This window comes from Aythya marila (genome assembly GCF_965140915.1).
Source record: "Aythya marila genome assembly, chromosome: 2".
NCBI lineage: Eukaryota > Metazoa > Chordata > Aves > Anseriformes > Anatidae > Aythya > Aythya marila.
This window is the reverse complement of record NC_139043.1, coordinates 123,938,530-123,959,758: the sequence shown is the minus strand read 5'-3', so window position 1 is coordinate 123,959,758 and position 21,229 is coordinate 123,938,530.

Sequence of the window (21,229 nt, the reverse complement as noted above, 5' to 3'; positions counted from 1 at the left end):
AAGCTTAGTTTGCATTAAAAAAAAAATAAACACAACACTTTACATTGTATGTTTTTATTTATGTGTCACATTCACAACTATCGTTTAAAACACTATTGTCAGTGCCTCTTGTCACCCATACAGTTAACAGCATCATGCATCATGCAGGGACAACATGCATCATCAAAAAGCATTTACTGTGTAAGTTAGAATTTAACAAATTTTAGTGAGCTTATTCGGTCTAGTCATTTAAGGAATAAGATCTTTAAGAGAAAGTTCTAATAAAGAATAGATAAAGCAACCATTCTAGGTTCTTGAAGTTCTTGCTAGTGTTTATTTTCTCCTTCATATTCTGAAATGAATGTATTCCTCCAATCCTGTCATAAAATACATGGTATAGTGGTATACTTATTAAAGCATTGCAGTGAGTAACTGATAACTTTTGTATTTTAATATAACTACCTACACACTCTTCCAAATTTTGCCTTGCTCATCTACAAAATGTGGAAGATTAAGTCATGTACAGAACCAGATGGCATTCTGAGTGCTAAACATCCTACGTTACAGTTATCATATCTTGTATTCAGTATCTTTCCACTCCAGCTACAAATAAACACTATAATTTCCTATACCATTTTTATAGACTATCACTTTGATTATTCATATAGAAAATCTCATGAAGAGACAATTGGAAAAGCTCAAAAATAATACAAAAACTCTTTTAAAAAAGAGATTTCTATTTATGCATTTCAGCCTTCTCTTCCTCTTAAATATTGTGGTTCAACCAGCAGGCATAAAAGCACCACGTTTGCTCACTCCTCCCACCCCCGTAGCAGGGTGGGAGAGAGAATTGGAAAAAACAAAAAGAAAAAGAAAAAGAAAAAGAAAAAGAGAAAAAAACATGAAATTTGTGGATTGAGCAAAAGACAGTTTAATAGATGAGCAATTTCTTACCACCCACTGACTGAAAATAATAAATAATAATAATTGTTATTATTATTAATAATATACAAAACAAGTGATGTGCAATGTGATTGCTCACCACCTGCCAACAGATGCCCATCCCATCCCTGAGCAGCAGCTGCCCTTCCAGCCAACCCTCCACCAGTTTTAGTGTTCAACACGATGCCCTGTGGTAAGGGAAATCCATTTGGTCAGGTTGCGTCACCTGTTCTGATTCTGTCCTCTCCCAGCTCCTTGTGCACCCCCAGCCTTGTCACTGGCAGGGCAGCACAAGAAGCTGAAAAGTCCTTGGCTCAGTGTGAACACTGCTCTGCAACATCTAAAACATCGGTGTGTTATCACCACTATTTTTCTCCTAAATCCAAAACACAGCACATACCAGCCACTTTGAAGAAAATTAACTCACTCCTAGCCAAAACCAGGACAGTACATTGAATTATATTTAAAGTGAACTTCAAAGTATTGTCTCTTTAGCTTTATTTTATTCACTCAAAAAGTGTATTTTCAGAACTTATTTAAAATAATATACTTTAAATGAATATATTTAATTATTAGAATCAGGGAAATAAAGTTAAAATAAGGCAGGAAATAATGTCAAAAAAAAAAACAACCCAACATATCACAAATTAATGGCTATGGCAGTTATTACAGATTTATTGTTTTAAATAAGGATCTGATTAAAATAAGAGAGATTTTTAAAAGCACAAGTGTTATACATGCTTTTCTTATCAAGGCAGAGTTCTTCTTGAAGTGAGTACAATCTAGAAATTTTGTTATTTTCTTGAACCTATGGTTGTGTTAAAACAAGAAGTCTTAAAATTAATTTCATGTATTAACATAATATTTAATATAAAGTATAAATAGGGATGCCTGGAGTCCTTGGATGTAGCTCCAGTATTTCCTCCAGTGCCTATGGCCACATAAGAAGTTTCTGTAAAGAACTTCCATTCTAGTTAAGGGATTTTACTCCTGTACAGTACTCCTGTGCTATGTTTGTAGGCTATGTGCTGAATCTCTAGGCCAGTGTTAATTAAGCCTGGTGTTAATTAAATTATAGTGGTTTAGAAAATATCCCCATCACTTTTGGACTATTGCTTCATCAATGTGTGTCCATGCCATAAATCAGAAACAGTTGCATCAACTTTCTCAGTTAGGATAGGCTTGATTTCCTTTATTTTTCTAGTGGGGTACTCAGAAGATGATAGATATCTCATGATGTTCAGCATGGCTTCTTACCCATGTAAAATTGCAACCAACTTCCTTGTCAAATTGCAGACCAGGAAATTATATTTCAGCAAACTCCAGGGACTTCTGTGTTGCTAAAGAGAGTCTTAAAGCCAAACCAAAGATGACAGATTTTTCTATGGTATGTCTTGTATCAGCAAAAAATGCATTACCACAGCAATAACAGCACACAGACACAGCTATTTTTGTAGGAACTCTTCTTTCCTCACAACAATTCTAATATATTTCCTACAGACTCTTTTTTCACCTTACCCTTTCCAAAGTTTTCCAACTGTTAGGATGCAGAGTACAGCAAAAAAGAGATTGGTTGGATTGGTTGGACAGTGAGCCTGTCTAGAGAATTAAACACACAAAAAGCTATTTGCAGTTTCTCTCTGGTAGCTGTCCACCAGTTTTCTGCAGCATTCTGGTATCTAATATTCCCTTCATGTAATGTAACATAATGTCATTATATGCCCTACTACAAATTATTTACTTCCAGTTCTCCATCTCTTCCCCTCATTGTGCATGCCTGCAGCCCTCTCAGTGCCAAAGCACCAGGATACTTTTCCCCCCAGTGTCAGATATAACACAGATATACCTCCCCTGCAGGAAGAAGTAGTCTTTCCAAAAAAAAAAAAACAAAAAAAAAAACATCATGAGAGGAACAGATTTTTATTTCCACTATGATTGTGAAGAAAACATGTGGCCATTCCACCAAAGACAGAACAGATGACTTGCAAAGGCACACACTTATCGGTTATTCCTCCCTGTTTGTGTTTGTTACACAGAACTGCTTTGAAGTGCGAACTGTTTCTGTTGTTTCAGTAGGAGCACCAAAAAGGAAGACAACATTAGATTACCTAATGCTTCAAACAAGCAAGTAAAGAGGAGAGATTTCATGAAGAGTGTAAGAAAGGTCAGCATAGGCCCTGGGTAATACTAAATTCTGTCTTAAAAGAAATACAGATAAACAGCTGAACAGTTGTTTGCTTTTAAATTATCTAAACCTTGAACACTCCTCCTAGGCGCAGTGCAAAGAGATAGAAAGGCTGAGACCAGCTATTTGGATTTTCTTGGGTGAATGTTATAAGCACAACAGTGTGAGCGTGAAAAAGAAGGAATTGAATCTTTTTGGACAGTGAAACTTGGGTAGATGGTACTGGAGAAGTTATTTCATTGTTACATACAACACTTGGGGTCACACAAATATATCTGAAAAACAAACAAACAAAAATTGTGGGGAATATTTCTGCCAAGTGCCAGAAAGGACAATAAGTTAAACAAACAAACAAACAAACAAAAACCTAACAACTCCCCTTTATATTAGGATCCAAGCTAACCACAGGACCCCCATTCTAGAAAACAGCAAAAAAATAGGGGAAGCAGTAATCTGGTAGATAGTGCACAGAATTTAAAGCCCAGACTCAGTTTTGGATGGTTATTAAGGCTATGGAAAAGTTTTAGTACAAGAAAGAGAGCTACTTATGTACTTCACATGAAACTAACTGACATTTTAATAAATTGAGTGATGCTTGCAGAAATAATTTAAAGTATAGTAAAGTTAAAATAAGGAAAGCAGGGAAGCTGGTTAAAAGAACTTCTGCTCTCCAGCCCTCACCCCTACTGCTTGCCCCCTTTCCTCCATGCTGATCCACCAGGTCAGCTAAGAGCACCATGAATTCAGTCAGGGAGCTGTTCTGGATGAAAAATGACAAGATTCTAAAACCAAAAGGCTGAAATGCATCAGGAGAAACATCTGTCCTACAAATAGGTAGATCTATACGTCTACAGATGTTCTGTCCTTGTCAAGGCAGAAACTCCCCTCTCCCCCCAGTCATTCATTCAGCACAATGCAAAAACATAGCTTCCACTCACAGAGCTTATAGAGCTTATTAAAAGAAGACCTTTACTCCGAACGTTTCTGAAGAAAGGATGAAGGATGTACTAAGCATGCTCCATCACTTATTCCAAGGCCAGGTTTATCTTGTACTCTTTTTTCAGGATGGCTGTACAAGGATATCCTATAAAGGATGTTCTATTCCAGCAAAAAAACATTTCTTATGTAAAATGCATGCAACAACAAAAATAAAAATAAAAATCCTAGCAAAACTGGACACACAACAAGCAATGCAATTTGGGCACTTTTTCTGCATGTCTACCAGTGTCTTCTGTTGACGTAATGGTGTTTAGGGACAGGAAGAGCCAAGCTCATGGCAGCAGGCTGAACTGTGTGACACTGACTATTAATTTACAGTGGAAATTAGGCATTAGAACACACTGTGGGATTTGTTCTGTTTTGGAAGGGAAAGGTAATCTTTTTCTCTTCACTGGCTCAATAGAAACATATTTTCAGAATTATGTATACACTGTGAGTGCTATTGTTCTATAAACATCACTCAGGAGTAAAATGATAATATAGATATATATTTAGCTTGCTATCCTCTGGACATAAAAATAACTGAGAATGTAGGATTAAGCACCTACAGGGAGTTATGGCAAATGGCAAAGTAGAATCATTCATGCTGCATTTGATCTGTTAAAAACTTATGTGTGTATATATATATATTCTTAGTATATGTAGGAAATCATTGCAGAACATCAGATTTTATTTATTTTTTGTCTGAAAAAAAAAAAAAAGAGGAGATGTGATAGCTTGACAGCTCTGGAGTCTCTGAGTAAGACTAGGTATTGCAACACTCGCTTCTTTCTGCCTCAAGCAAAAAGCTGAAGTACATTCTGCTTAAAATGAATATTTACAGAGATACATAGAGAACATTAACATCAGATCATAATTAATCCATTGTATATATTTAAGCGCATTAATCAACTAACTCCTACTAAACTCCTGTCATAAATTTAATATGAGAAGTAGGTGGCAGCACGGGGCAGCCTGCAGCAGGGGACGGTGACACTGCAGTGCAGGGCAGGTGACAGCCAGCACACACACAGTCTCACTGCTTTGTGGGGAGGTGGAACAGGCTCTTGTAAGGGAAAAGCAAAATTTGTATTAAAAGTCTCTTTAATACGCTTGGAAAAACACAGCACTCAGTTCTCTTCATCAAATTCTCGGGATGAGAGGTAAGTTTCTTTAAAAGTCAGCCACACTCCTGTTCACAAAATGATAGTGTAACCATTTACTTTGCTTTATCCTTTGTGTCTTTAAATATGCACTCACCCAGTTGCTCTCAAAGGAAAAGCAATCTTCCTGATGTAGTCTTCTCAGTCAGATACCAGATGATCAGAAACAAGACCTGAGAGTGTTTTGTTCTTTAGATGTCCAAGATGAAAATGACCTGTTTTTTCAAATACTATCATACAAATAAATAGAATGAATATGCATAAAGCTTTAAAAGTATTTTTTTTTTCATTTTTTTATTCTATTTGGAAGAAGACTTCATATTGCCTACATGTGTAGATATGTTGGGCTAGAGCTTCTCAAAACTCAGCCCTTCTCATATTACTTCTAAGTGTGTTGTTTTTTTTCTCCAAAGCAGTGCATGTCAGTAAAACGTAAAGAGACGGGAAAGGTGTGGGAGTTTTGTGAAGAGCCAATTTTCTTTCCCTGAATCCACCCCCAGCAAATCCTTTTTTACTTGTCCGCTAACCTGCATATTGACTCCAAATGTGAGTATATATACAAATATCAAATATGAGTAAATATGAGTATATATACATTATAGTACCAATAAAAGCAGTGGGCAGGCAGAAACTCTGTCACAACACACAATCACACAATAATAAGAATGTCAATTGTTAATAGGCACCCAGATTAGTTCTTGAAGCCCTATATGTTTATTTGCTTTGCTATCCATACAGCTCTCTCTCTTTTTTTTTTTTTTTTTTGAATGGCTAAATTTATAAATTTTCTCAAGAAGTCAAAATATTTGTGGATCATAATTAAACAAGACTGACAACACTGATGGGTAACTTGATTTCATGTTTTATGATAATGTCTATTGACTGCTCAAGCAAGAGGGGAATTTGACATATTTTAAATGACAAAAATAAACAAATTTGAACTTACTAGTAAAGTTTTCCTTCTACAACTCACTACTTTTATGTATACTTTTGTACTCTCTGAGTAAGTCATTTATAGTCCATAAATTCAAATGAAGTATGATCAAGTATATGACTGCCATGACTATGAATGATCTGTGCTGATTCAAAACCACAACACCCTTTCCTGTTAAAAAACTTTCTGTAATGATGAAATGTTCTCTCCTGTCAGTATGGATTGTCATTAAAAATATATAAAAAAATATATATATCATGATGGTGGGACACTGGAGTAACAATGAAAAATTAAATGTGAATTTGCAAAGAAAGATCTTTGCGATTTCAGCAGAGAATGATAAAAAAACTTTCAAAACTAGCCAAAATAAGTTATAAAACTCATTGTTCCTTGAAAACACCCAAAATCCTGAAATCTTCTGGATATCAGTTTTGTATTCTTTATCTGTAAGAACTCATGTGAGGCTGACTGTGCTTTGTATTGTTTTTACTGTGATGCCAGCATTAGAATTCTGGCAAGAGCAGAGGATGCTGACGGATAGGATTACCTCAGATACATCTTGGGGAAAGACTAGGCCAACACAGACATTGGTGATAGAGCAGCCATTAAGGTGATTTTACATCACCCTCAGACATTAAACAAATAGTTAGAACACTGGCATGTTAATGGAAAATTGTTTAAGTTAATAAAAAGAAAAGCTATTAAAAAACTCATAATGTCAAGAAATTCTTTAAGCTCTTTGTGATGGGAAACAGAATCATCCAGTGGAATGCAAACAAATGTTTCTGTCAGCTATAAAGAGATCTGGTCTCCATTAGCAAGGCTGTCATGACATCTTGTATTTGTGAGGTGGACTTTTGAAGAAGTCAGGTGTGACTGTCAACAGCATGTGCCTGCCTGAACTGCAGGTACCATCTGGATCAGCCGTATCTCTGCTTTATATGTGCTACTTTGGATGGAAACAAGTCTTGCATTTTTAATCACGTTGCCTAAGATGCAAAAATGTTTGCCTCTGACCCACATACGCAGTAACACAGAGCTCTTGCAGCCAGAGGCTAGTCAGATCGCTTCAGCCTGACCCTCTGTCTTTTTAAATTCCATGTCTGCCCAAACCAATTGCAACATGAAGGATCCACAAAGCAAAGCAAAGCAGTGAAGAGTGCATATTTCTGAGGTATACCAAAGTCAATGAGAGTTCTCAAATCTTTTAATTAGACATGTATTTCATCATAGTCTAAAAAGTTACAAAGAGATAAAAGTGATGACAGTGACTCATGCAGCATTTTCCTTCAGTTTTAAATATGCATTGTGTTTCCTTCTTGCTTAATTTTCAGAAATGCCTTAACAGACCAAATGCCATCTGTGATTAACTTTGACATGGGAATGTTCCTGGAAATGCAGACATGCAGAAAGACAGATAGATGTGGGAGAAATAAAGATTCTACCTCCTGATAAATTCAGCTTTATCATAGTATTAAAAAGGAAACCAAACAAAGCAAAACAAAACAGGACAAAACAAAATGAAAGCAAATGAACAAACAAAACAAAAGAAAAAGAAACAAGCAAAAAACATGCAACCAACCAAAACCCGCTGAATTTTACCCTACTGTGTTTTGGATCTAGTGAATGTGCAGCCATGGATGAACTGCTCCAGGAGAAACCCCTGGGATGAAGAAGTTGATTTGTTTTCCTGTGGCACATTCTGCCCAACCAGCCCGCTTCTGAAACCATGCAGCCACTAGATGGGATGCAAGTGAAATATGGGAAGTTGGCTGCTAGGGCCTGAGTAGGAACTGTAGACGGAGGACAAATAGTGATACTGCTTCTTTTGGCAGCAGCTCACTGTCACGTTGTTTAACTGTAAGATGAAACCACAACCTCAGCCTGAAGGACAGAGTGCAAAAAATTACAAGCCATCTGTAATAAATGCCTTTCTAAATTTCTCAAATTATATCACCACTTTTTGGAAAACAGATTGCAGGAAGAGGAGAGGACCTAGAAAGAGCAAGAAGCAAATCAAGTACTCTAGTATTTCCCTGAACTGAAAACCTTGGTCAGCATTAGGCTTACACATTTTCTCCTTTCCACACATCAAAGTGGTACACTGTAATAACACTAAATCATAATACCAAGCACCAACAACACTAATCCAGTCTTCTGATCTGAAATACAAAACTGCCTCTCTCACTGAAGTGGTTTCTAGCAGAGTGAGTAGCCTGATAAACTCAGCAAACCGCAGTATCTGGCTTTAGCACCACAGAACCTGCATCTCCAAATGCACATTAAACAGGTCTGCTACAAACATGGCTACTCTGAAACTCTAATTAAAAAATATTCCTCCTTGACTTTTTCTCTAAAGTCACTTATTTTGTGGAGGAGTATCTTGCTATCTATATTACACTACACACACTAAAATGCTTACCTTTCATGAAAAAAAAAGGAAGAACCTGGGTACTTATTTTTTTTTTCCCCTATGATTCTGATATGCAAAAGGTGACAAAGAAAAAAATCCAGAAACCACTTTTAAATATAAAAATAAAACATTAGCCTTAATAATATATATATATATATATATATTTAAATAAATGTTAGGTAATTTTATAAGTGAACCCTTCACCAGCTTCAGGAGGGAGTCTGGTCTGTGGGACCCTCCTGCCCTGGCCAGTGGACATGTGGCTGGCAGGCTCTGGCAAGGAGCAAGGTGAAGGAAGGTACACTTGTTCCCCTTTCCACCTCATCTCAAGCACTTCACCCCCAAAACAGGTCTTCTATTAGCCATAACCCTAACCTGGTCATCCTCATGAATTCTGACACTGGTCAGGTTTGTGTTGCCGATGGCAAACACAGGGTTTGATCCTGATGGGTCTTTCATACTCTCATTTACAGAAGCTGCAAGCCAAGAACAAGAACTGCTGTGGGATGTTGGGATGAAATTGGGCCTGGGACAATGGTGTTTGAGTGAAGGGTGGGTGTTGACAGAAGCACCATTTGGGCAATATGTTCTGTTGGCCTGGGAAGTCTTATTAGAGGACAGTTAGAGACATTTTTAACTGTCCCAGTAATATGTTTTTTTGTTTGTTTGTTTGGTTGGTTGGTTGGTTTTGTTTGTTTTGGGTTATTTTATTTGCTTGCTTGTTTGTTCTTCGTTGTTTCCACCCTTTTTTGGATATCGAAAAGATTTGTAGCATCTTACATATAGATGAAATGATATGTCCTCTGTCACAAAATGATCTCTCCACAATGATATATGAAATTCCAACTGCTATCTTCGAATTCACAAGCTAGTGAAACCCATTTTTTTGTACGTATGTACGATTACCTGTTCTTGTCCCAATTTTTAACTTGCTGTTCTGCTTTGCTGTGCATGCTCTAGCAGCAGCAGTACTTGCACTTGGGACACAGAGGAAAGTTTGAGAGAAATAATAGAAAACAGGTTCTCATTATAACATGCAATTACATCATTTCCTCAGATAACATTTCAGCAAAATACTGTAAATTCTTTATTTTCCCATAAAAATATTTGTATGATATCAGTGTTGTACCTCTGACCCATAAAATTAAGTTTACATTAAAAAAGACATTAGTTTTCCCTGGCATCAGCAATTCCTAGGCCCCTTTGGAAGAGATACCAAGTTCTGCTTGTCTCCTTCTTGGGTCCTGCCCTTAGAAGTCATCTGCTGCAAAGTCTTGTGCATGTAAAAAAACTCTACATGACTCCATTAGCAACTAAGATTGCAAGAAAACAACAAATACATACCTATATGGTATACCACTGTATTTAGTGACTTCTAGCAACACTATGAAAAAAAACACCTGTTAGTTATAAATTACTTTTAGTGGTATCATGAGCTCAGCTTATTTCTTCAAAATTGAGTCAACAAACAAGCCCTTGGCTCTCTGATATGCTTTCATGCTACCCCAGGCAGACACACTTTATTGCCTTGAGGTGGATGCTTGTTGAGAAATTTCTGCCACAGTATTTTGGCTTTGCCTGAGAAGCTGTCAGGTCTGCTGACAACACATTCATCAAGGATAAGTTTTTCAAATGCTTAGTTACTGCTTCGGCAATCTCCTGTAGGAGTGAAAACAACAACAACAACAACAACAAAGAAAACACTATAAAAATAAGAGTGTGGAAAGAAGTGGAAACTACCTTGGTGCTGTTCCCAACATTTATATTTATGTGTCTAATTTGGTTGTCTGAATCATGGAAGCCGCTGAGCCTGCAGGGGAGCAGAATTTTGGTACCCATATTTAAATGGGGTGAGCAGTTTTTCTCCATGTATAAGTAAATAATTCAGCTGATAGGGTCCCACAATGCTTAATTGTGCTTTTCTGATCAGTTTAGCACCCTTATATTTTTGGCCCATGCCTATATGCTAGTGAATCCTTTCAGAAGGGTTGCTAGTGAACCTTATATGCCAGTGAACCTGTAAGAACTTTTCATTGTTCTGTTTCCTTAATGTATATTTTCAGTTCAATATTATGGGAGCAGTCCCATACTTTGGAAGAAAATTAGACAGGAGTATAATATCTGTGATCTAGTATTCTGTGCAGATCAGACATCTGTAATAAAAGCATTTATGACAGAACAACTGGTCGTTACTCAATGTGGCAGGAAAAGACACAAAGGACCAAACACCTCCTAACTCCACTGTGGTTGTCACAGTGGACTAGCACTGTTTGTGTTTGCTTAGCAAAAAGGCTCTTGACTATAAAATGCTCAGCTTACACCAAACTTTCATTTCCTCCATGACAGCAAAAACTTCGGCTGTGCATGACAGAGAGGAGCTAACATGCAGTATACCCCATCTGAGATGGAGCATTCATGTATCTTCTTTTACAGGAATTAAGATTGTTATCTCATCATTACTATTTTTATTATCACTTGGTAAATTTTAATTGTTTTGATGTGCTCCACCTTGGTTATCACTTTTTTTCTTTTCTTTAATTGGAGAGTTCTGGAAGAGTCCTGCAGGAAGCCAGAGTACCAGAAAGCACAGAGAGAGAAGAAAGACCCTCCTGGAACAGGAGGACTTACTTTTTCTACAGGTTTTCTCTGCATCCCCTGCACATGTTCCCTGGCATGTCTACTCTCTTGGTATTTTCAAGCCCCAAGGGTTCTTGGGTGGCAGGGGAGTGTGTTCTGGGGGCAGTGCAAGGTGATGGATGCACAGCACTCACAGGTTGGCCTGATTAAAGCATGGTTATGGTGAAACAGACTCTGTAGAAGAGTTTCTGAATGTAGAGAACAAGATGGGAAATGAGATCAAGAAGCAGGAAAATGGAAAACAAAGGTAGTATATATAGGGGATGAAATAAATGCATTAAATCCATAATAAGTTTTAAGCTTTCCCCTCCTCCAGCACCTACTTATCAGATGGGTTTACAACCACAATTAATCATCTCAGTTAAACTGCTGTATAAGCAGGAAATCCTACTGAAGTGGTACCATTCCCTACCAGATTTTTACAGAAACATTTCCTTGTGATTTTCTGCTTTATTAGGATGATACCACAGTCTTGTGGTGCACCCCCTGAAACCTAAATCCAGTAAGAAGCATAAGTGTTGCTAGAAATTTCCACAACAGTGACACTTGAAAAAATGTCTGAAATTCAGATGGAGCTGGACAGCAAATTTATTGAAAAGTATGCAAAAGGGGTTCTAGAGTACTGAACAACTGCAGGGTTTAAATTATGGCCTGTAAAGCATGGTCCCTATGTGTTGCCTCACTGTGGCAAGCAGGTAATGCTTTATTTGGAAATTATTAGGAAGGCATGCCTTCCCACTAAATGATCCTTACAAGCTCCTTTTGAACAATAATACATTTAGCATAAGAATTTGGACTCTGGAATTACTGAACTTTATGAGGTTGGCTTTGTTTCACTGTGGAACTCTTAGCTTAGAGCGTTTCAGAGTTCTGGCTTTGTAAACACATATGTGAACAAACTTGCCAAAAATAGAAGTGAGATGCCACTCCATTTTTTTTTTTCTTAAATTATTTTCTATCATTAAGTGTTTCAAGAATCTTTCTGCCATAGCAACAAAAAGAAAAAAGCTTGCTTATTAGATTTTATATGTCACAGAGGGGAAATAAAACCAAACAAATATTACGCTGCACATCAAACCATGCACATACCCAGCATATTAAATAGGGAAAAAAAATCTAATAAAGCTGGATTCTCTCTCATGAAACAGGGAAACAAAATTGTTAGAGATACTGCCCAGATATTCAGATTCAGCCATCCAAGGTTATCCCTGGGAGGCCTAAGCATTCAGGCAGGACGGTTATCCAGAACAGGAGTGTAGAAGATGAATGCTGAATGCATGACAGAAATAGGTGTTGTATGAAAGCCTCAAATAAAGACATTTTCATTCTCATTAAGAGAAGTGTTCTGAAAGTTCTGTTCAGTAAATAAGTGCTTTCGGTGGCACTGATGCCATTCTTCCTCGTAATTGCAGTCTCACTGTACAAACAGTCCTATATATGCAATATCAGTTACATTACATGCTTTAAAAATGTGGATAGACCCCCATGGTTTTGTCAGTCAGGCTTTTTGAGCAGGTTGCATAAGAATTGCAAGAAAATAATTTATTTCCAAAGGTATCCTAAAAAAAAAACACCACCACCACCACCAACAAAACACTTAGTAAATGTATTTAAAGTCAAGGAAATAACAGGCTTAGAAGATGTTAATGTTAGTTTATAGTTTGCAATGTGCCTTAACCCTGCAAGACTTTTAGATTTAGTTCTACCACTGTAATTGTCAAGATTAGTTTTCTCTAATTGCTAGGTTCTCTAGTCAGTCCAGTAGTCTTTCCACCAACATCACTGCAATCTTCTCCCTACAGCTCTTCATCTAGCAACTAATTTCAGTTAGAAAGAACTGAACCTTATACAGTCATCAGTAGGAAGCAGGAGATTACATGGAAAGGTTTATAAGAAGGAGGAACCTTTTCCCATTTGCCCACGGGTCACAAGATTTCTTTTATTAAAACTGGGGATAATAATACCTATCATCTACCTTTCAGGTGAATAGCTAATAAATAGTAGCTGACTGCTGGAATAAAGAATGTACTCAAAAGCTGTATGCTATTAGCATCCAGCTGAAAGAAAAAGAGTCTTCAGTGTAAGACATTAAAGGGTATAGAAACCTCATAGAAAAAAAACACAGGTCTATATTACCAGAGAATCAAATAGGGGACTAATGAACAAGGGCCTGATGTACTGAGAACTCAGAGTTCCCAATGAAGTCAGCATGAGCCTTAGTTGCTTAATATATTTTTAAAGCAAGTCCAATAGTTGTTATTTGTAGGAAACAGCAGCAATAGCATGTGGGAGGCAAAGAACAACATTTCCATTAGTAAAGAAAGATGTCTTTGTTACCAAAACTGTAAAAAAAAAACAACATAGTTAAACCTTCGTTCATCTGAAATATACTGACAACCTGCTATCTCTCTCAATGACTTAAAGGAGGAGGTAGTATGTTTTTTCTCAACATTTAGAAAAGTGTTAAACAGCTTTCCACAAAAGACAAATGTTCAATACTTGGCAGAATTTCTAGATGCTTGAAAAATTTGAAATTTCTGGTGAACATGGAAGCATTACATACGATCAAGGTTCTAATATCAATGTCACATGAAGAATAGAATTCCTGTTTTATGTCCTGTGATAGTCCATCATCCATTTAAATGCTAATAAGACATATGTGTCTGGGTTTACAACTTGTTCATGTTAATCTTTTAACATCCAGCGGCTGAAATTAACATTTCAGTATCTGCTTATTACTGAAATCAGTGGGCAAAAACAGGGCAATGATTATATAAACTAGGATTGTTATATGCATGAGAAAATCAAGCACTAAGTTCTAGACATCACAAGAATTTTGCAGGCTGAAGCGGGTTGACAATTTGACCACAAGGCTGCCCTGGTTATTCTGTTCCACTGTACTTTTTTTTTTTTTTTTTTTTTTTTTTTTCCCCAAAGGCAAGTATCATATTCAAGGCCCAACTGAGTCAGAGCCAATGCCAGAGTTTTCTTACAGTGTTATGGGTTTCCAGAGCAGAACTGGGAGCTGGTATGGTTGTGGGGAGTCAGTTATGGGTGAAGCCATTCACACCTATGGACAATACAAGGTACTACCAAAGTCAGTGTAGTATAGAAAATATGTAAGAAAAGGGTGAAAATAGAGCAATGGAATAGGTCAGCCTCTCTTCTGCTCCTCATTGCCTTGTTGCCTAGAGAAGCTGTGGTTCCCCCATCCCTGAGGGTGCTCAAGGCCAGGCTGGATGGGGCTTTGGGCAACCTGGTCTGGTGGGAGGTGTCCCTGACCATGGCAGGGGTTGGAACTGGGTGATCTTTAAGGTCCCTTCCAACCCAAACCATTCTGTGATTCTGTGGTCTACCAAGAGGGAGGGCACCCACAGTGTCTCCACTGCTGTTGCTTACAGAAGGAGATATTCACGTGTTCCTTTTCAGTTTTCTTTTATTTTTCAGTAGATCCGTTAATGCAAATTATCAACTAAAGAGCCAGATATACGAAATGAAACAAGCTGACTGTGGAAGAAATTCAACTTCTTATGCTAACTAAGGATGTAGCCAACATTATTCAGTGTCAGGATATGTAGGTTGTAACACATTAGGTCAGATTTCTGGCACAATTTTTATGCATGGGTGGTTTCAGACATCAAAGGGAATTGCAGTAGATTTATTTCCACAGAAAGCAGGGCAGTTTCTCTTGCCAGTTCCACATTGGCTTGAGTTATTGACATGTGCTACCCAATTGTTAGTCACATATGCTGTAGACATGCTGGAGCTACCCAACACCTGAGGAAAAAGTTGCGTATTCTTCCTAAAAAAAAACTAAAAAGGTAGTGTCTTGAATAAATGGCAGCAAGATTTGACATAAGAATCTGTAGTGTACACAAAGTATTGAAGAATCACAGACTCATTTTCATGTTTGTCAGCAGTTACACACCTTTCTTTGACTGCACTGAAAATGCTTTGATAAGTAGCAGCCTGGCAGTGGGAGTAAAGTGTTTGCAGTGTTGTGTACGTTAATTATTAATTGCAAATAAAGACTGAGCTAGCACTTTTTTGTTAACTCCTCTATAGTTGTCTGTCATGATGATATATTCCCAGGCTTAATTTGTTTAGATCTACATAGATCTTGATAAACAGTAGATAGATGCTGTCACATGAAAAAGATAAGACGCCCATGAGCAGCAAGCACTTAATAAACTTCAGGTGTTTTACAAACAATGTCTACAGATCAGAGTTCACGAATCAGAAGGAGCATAAATCCTGATGTACTTGAACTTCTCCTTCGAAGACTGCAGTGGAATTATCCACATGAACATTTAACTGAGAATGAAATAAGTGTAGCAGTCATGCTCCAGAGAGCATAAAGCATCAGTAATAACCCCACCAGTTTCAACACACCAGTCTGTCAATCTAATGGTAGTTTTTAAACTCTGGTGTATCTTTCAAGGGAAGGACAAACCTCGAAGGAAACTAAAATGTGTCACTTTGGAATGACATAGAGAAAAATTTGGTCTTAATTTTTGTTTTTGTTTACTATGATACAAAAAACATATCTCAAGTTACTTAGTGATCTCTGATGAACACTGAAAAAAATGTTACAGATCTCAGTCCAAGCCCTAGTTGCTTTAATGATTCCTGTAACCACACTGAACACAAAAAAGATGAGATTCCTTGCTTAGTATTTACATTTGGTTTGGATCAACCCTCTAGAATTCTTCAGAAAACTTATCAGTCTGATAACGTGCCCATCTTTCAACATGCTAGCAGAAAACAATGAGAAAAAACAGTAATTCTGCTTCTTTCTTGGGGAATAGTGGCAAGGAAAAAAAAAAAAAAAAGCTACTTATTCCCTCCCAACCAAATCTTTTTTTTGCAAAGGCCAAGAAAGAATAAATAGAATGGTACAAAGATGCCAAATTTCCATTTAACAGTGCAGAAAGTATACATGTTGGTTGTTGGCTTCCCTATGATGAAGTTCCCCTGCTATTGCCATTATGTGGCCTGAAATTTCTGTAGGTATCCCATTTGCTTTGGTTCCTGCAAGAATTATCTCTGTGTCTTATTTATATTCTGAGCCTTTCTCACACTGGAGAGGCATAGTCTCTATGTTCATGCTGTGAGGTCTATTTAACTCTCAGTTTATTCACTGCACAGATGATGTGATACTGCTGCGGCTCCCTCATGTTTTTGGCACTTGCCTGGACTGATGCAGTGAATTCAGCTGCATTTTAAGGGTGAAATCGCACTTCATCAATACCCATTTTAAAGTTTGCTCATTTTACACACCATATGCAAAACCAGTGTGGTCCGACTGCCAGTGCACAAGTCAGGTCTGGGTAGCTGGATCTTTCCCTCTGGTGCACTGCCTCTTCCTCAGAGCACACAGAGAAGGGTTTTAAGTTCTCTGACACTAACAAGAAGATGCTTCTTGCCATGCTTGTGAGAAACCTGGTGCATACATGCCCAGCCACTTGTGCTGCATGAGTGAAGAAGGGGATTGGCTCCAAACTGCTCTTCCCGATGTATGTCTGCATGCGGAAATGGTTCTGGTTTCAGAGCCAGGAGCTACCAAGGTTGCACCAGAGGGGCTCAAAGAAGTGTCCTTGTCCCAGGATGTTCCCTACTTGACAGCAACACTGCTCTGTGTTCAGAGCTCTTAAGCCTAGAAACAATCTGCCACTTCAGGCACTGATTCAGGAAATTTTCTTTTATTTCTCCAAGACAAATGCTCTCCAGTCACTGATACAGAGACAAACAATCCCCTAAAATTTGACAAATCTGGATGATACTTGCTGTTATAATTGCAGTTTTCTGACAAAGGAGAATTTCATAACCTTTAGTCTCCATTTCAGTCAATCAATCAATCAATCAATCAGTTATTTTCTATCAACTGTACTGTTAACAGTTATGAATTGTATCTACCTCATAATAGAAATTGCTTAACTTCTGATCATACCGAGTTTCTACTGATCAAATTCTAGATAATGCCTAAAGAGCCAGATATTTTAAACCTTATTTTATCAAAATACATATTTTATCCAGTCATAGATTTTATTTTCCCACTTTTTTGTTTTTCTTTTTAATTCCATTTTTACTCAGCCTATTTCACAATTTGGAAGTTGATAGGTTCATAATTTCCCAAATTTAATATGTTATTTATGCTTTTATTTCCTCATACTTCCTAATAAATAAATAAACAGGGTATGAATTTGTGAATGTGATTTTACTTATTAAACACAATCCTAATCTTTTTTCCTCAGGGACAATTTCCTCTTTAGTCTATTTTACTAATTGTTGTTTCTTTTCCCCTTCCTAATTTCCTTCCAGGAGATCCTTCCTGCCAGTCTCCTAATTTGACTAAACGCTAGCTTTTGAAGTCCAAGGTCCTTAATGAATTTCACTGTTTGTGACCGTTTTCAGCAGTTGACCTTCCATCTTTAATTCTTTCACTTACTCAAAATCTGGTCCCCATTTAACATCTTCCATTTTACCAAAAAGGGTTTTCTCACCTGTCAGTCTGCCTGTAACCTACTCTATTTCCTTCTCCAAATGCATTTCCTTTCCTGGGTAGGACTAGATCCAGTGAACCTGATGTGAAGATCCCACACTTCCCATTGGGTGAGCTGAACACCACTGCTGCCTGCTCTGTCTGTTCAAAGACAGAAAGCCAAAGGATTTTCCGATTTTCCCCATCTTGCTCACAACCCTTTGTTATTACTACTGTTTCTTTTTTTTTTTTTTTTCTTTCTTTTGCCTCTCAGCAAAGACAGTCGGTCAAATCTGACTCTTCCTTCTCCTTGAACATAAGTGTATGGAAAGTTCCAAAATTTAGTATGTGCATTCTGTCCATATAACAGATAACTTACTACCTTTTTTATCCCTTTCTTCTCCATCCTTCCATACTGGTATCCTAACCTTGTGCCTGGTGCTGGTATTTGTCAGAGACAGCTGAGCAGACTAGATTAATCATGGCTGATCCCTGGCTGAAGCAATTCCACCTTTCTTTTGAACTTTTTTTTTTTTTTTTAATTTATGGGAGCCTATTTATTTATTTATTTATTCTATTTTTTCCTAGTGGAGGTGCTCCTATATAGTGAATTTGGATTTACTGAAAATAACTTTTCTATTCATAGCTATAGACAGCTTAGAAGAAGCTCCAGAATGAAAAAAGTTTGCAGAAAAGTTGAAAACAAAAAGCACAAAGAGTTTATTTGTTTCTGGGGTCCAATCCTAGAGAAAATTCCCATTAAACTCACCTGCACAAGGAATGGAAGATTATCCCCCATCAAGTTTTGTAGGAAATCTAACCCCACCCAGAAAAAGAAAGTGTTTCCAGTCTTTGTTTCATATAATTATTTCTATCTGTCCTCTAGAACATGTGTGTTTCTTATGACCACAGTATATTCAGTCTTAGTTTAAACAGTGATAAGTATATTTATAGATCTGTGTAAAACAAAATATTACTAGCATGTCAGCATTTGGTTGATCTTCACATTCTTGGCTTAAAAATGGTTTAAAATAAAACACACATACAAAGCAGGGTTGTTTTTTTGGCTCCAGTTTCCTCATTTTTGCCCACAACAGACCTGGCAGATGTGGGATAGTTGGAATGTGCATATCTAACAATTCTCTTCTGTGCCATCATTTGAAGCTGTAGGAGTGCAGCTATTTGGCTGTAGCACGGAACAGAGTGATGAATGTGATGAAATACAGATTTCATTTATGACCAGGGGATAAACGCTATTCAGGTCACGAAAACAGATTAGTGCATGGGGACAAAAAGTTCATGAAGAATTCATTTTTGGAGGTAGAGAGAAGGGTACTAAAGAACTGCAGCGATTAAACTGAAATGACTTGGTAGTTACTAGGAGTATATAAAAATAAATACGAACCAGGAACCACAAAAGGATGCAGGCTTCTTAATTGCTGTGGCCTTGGGATGGCCTTGCTGGAGAGTCACAGTCTGATTAATCATGATAACAGAGAAATTGGATTGCTTCATGGAAGATTTTACATTCATAGTGTTGTGGAAAAGTTTAAAATTGTTTCAGGGGCCTCATACCCAAGATAAACCCAAAACAAATGAAAAGAAATCAGATAGCTGTAAAAATGAGTTATGAACCAAGACCTTCTCAGATGACTATTAAGCCTTGATCAGTTTATAACAGATCAAAGAAAGTCCTTTCCAGCTTAGGCAAGACTGTTACAGCAGAAATTGTGTTCTTATCAGAGCCAAACCCTTATCCTGAATTCAGATGCAGATGCAAGCTTGATAAATGAATCTGTTTTTAAAGTTGTCCGCTCACAAACCTAAATGTGAGCAAAGGTGTTTTAAAGATGGATTCATGGCATATAATGCCCTGCATCTGTGTGCTGGATCAACTTAAAAATAAGGCTAAAAAGATATGGGTCTTTATAATGTTCAGAAAAAGAAAAGAAAAAAAAATCAAACTGGAAAAACAGTTGTTGCTATTTTAGGAATAGTGGTCCATTCTAAATTTTTCATGAGAGTTTGGGGAGAGTTTTTCTTAGGTAAGAATTTCAGTACTAAGTAGAGAGATATTGGGTATATCAGATAAAAACACTGCTAAGATCTTAATTTAAAATCAAACCTGTTTTCCAGTGTATGTATCAACTTTTTCACCAGCTTAAATGTTTCTTCCAGCAGGCTGTTTTCCATACAGCATTTTCCACAGACCAGGGCTCAGTGGCTGGCAAGGCAAAGAAATTACAACTTTCCAAGTCAGAAGCAGAGAAGAGGGAAATACTTTCTGAAAAAAACTCTATTGTAACCCACATAGTTCCAAAAGGGTGTGTTGTACTGGAAAATCTTTCATGTGAGAGAGCAACCTGATTGTGTGAGGTCCTTCTCACAGATGTCCAGGTGGGGAAAAGGCTTGGCAGCTAATACCGGAATGATATGACCCAGCAAAAGCCAGGAGATAGAGATTTTCCTTCCACACTGGAAAGTTTAAATATTGTTTTGCCTCTTGTCAAAAATGTAATGGATCTGGGAGTGAATGAGGGCAAGCCTTGACTCACTGTGGGAAGGTGGATGTGGGTGTGCAGAAGAGGGCAGAGGACAATGAGAAATAGAGGACTTCCAGCCTGTTCTGAATGTTGAAAAAAAAGCTCAATGTGAGCTGGCAGTACACACTTGCAGCCCAGAAGGCCAACTGCATCCTGGATTGAATCAACAGAGGGGTGGTCAGCAGGGTGAGGGAGGTGATTGTCCCCCTCTGCTCTGCCCTTGTGAGGCCTCACCTGGAGTGCTGCATCCAGGTCTGGGGCCCCCAGCACAAGAAGGATGTGGCGTTGTTAGAGTGGGTCCAGGGGAGGACCACGATCAGAGGGCTGGAGCACCTCTCCTATAAAATAAGGCTGAAAGAGCTGGGGCTAATCAGCCTGGAGAAGGCTCAGTGATCTCACTGCAGCTTTTAAACAGTTATAAGAAAGAGGGAGAGCAGATAATGATAGGACAAGGGGGAATGGTTTTAAACTAAAAGAGGAGATTTAGATGAGATGTTAGAAGGAAATTCTTCAGTCAGAGGTTGGTGAAGCACTGGCACAGGTTGCCCAGAGAAGCTGTGGATGCCCCATCCCTGAAGTTGTTCAAGGTTAGATGAAGTCCTGGGCAACCTGATCAGGGTGGCATACCTGCCCATGGCAGGGAGGTTTGAACTAGGTGGTCTTTAACGTGCCTTCCAAACCAAGCCATTCTACAGTTCTATGATTCTATGATGATTCTGTGACACCAGCCATTGGCCACCCTTCTGAGAGCCCTGAGATTCCCTGCCTTTTACACAGGGAATATTTTCCAGGGACAGGTTCCACTAGTTTTGAGGCACATATCCACATCTCCAGAGACTATCAGGGAGTTCACAAGTGACTCTGTTGTCATAAAGTTTTCCAAAATATCGAGGAATGGTATCTTGCTATGTCAATATAACATAAAGCACAGGAGGGACATGACTCTGGGCTGAAGGAACTCTGTTAGCTCCTAA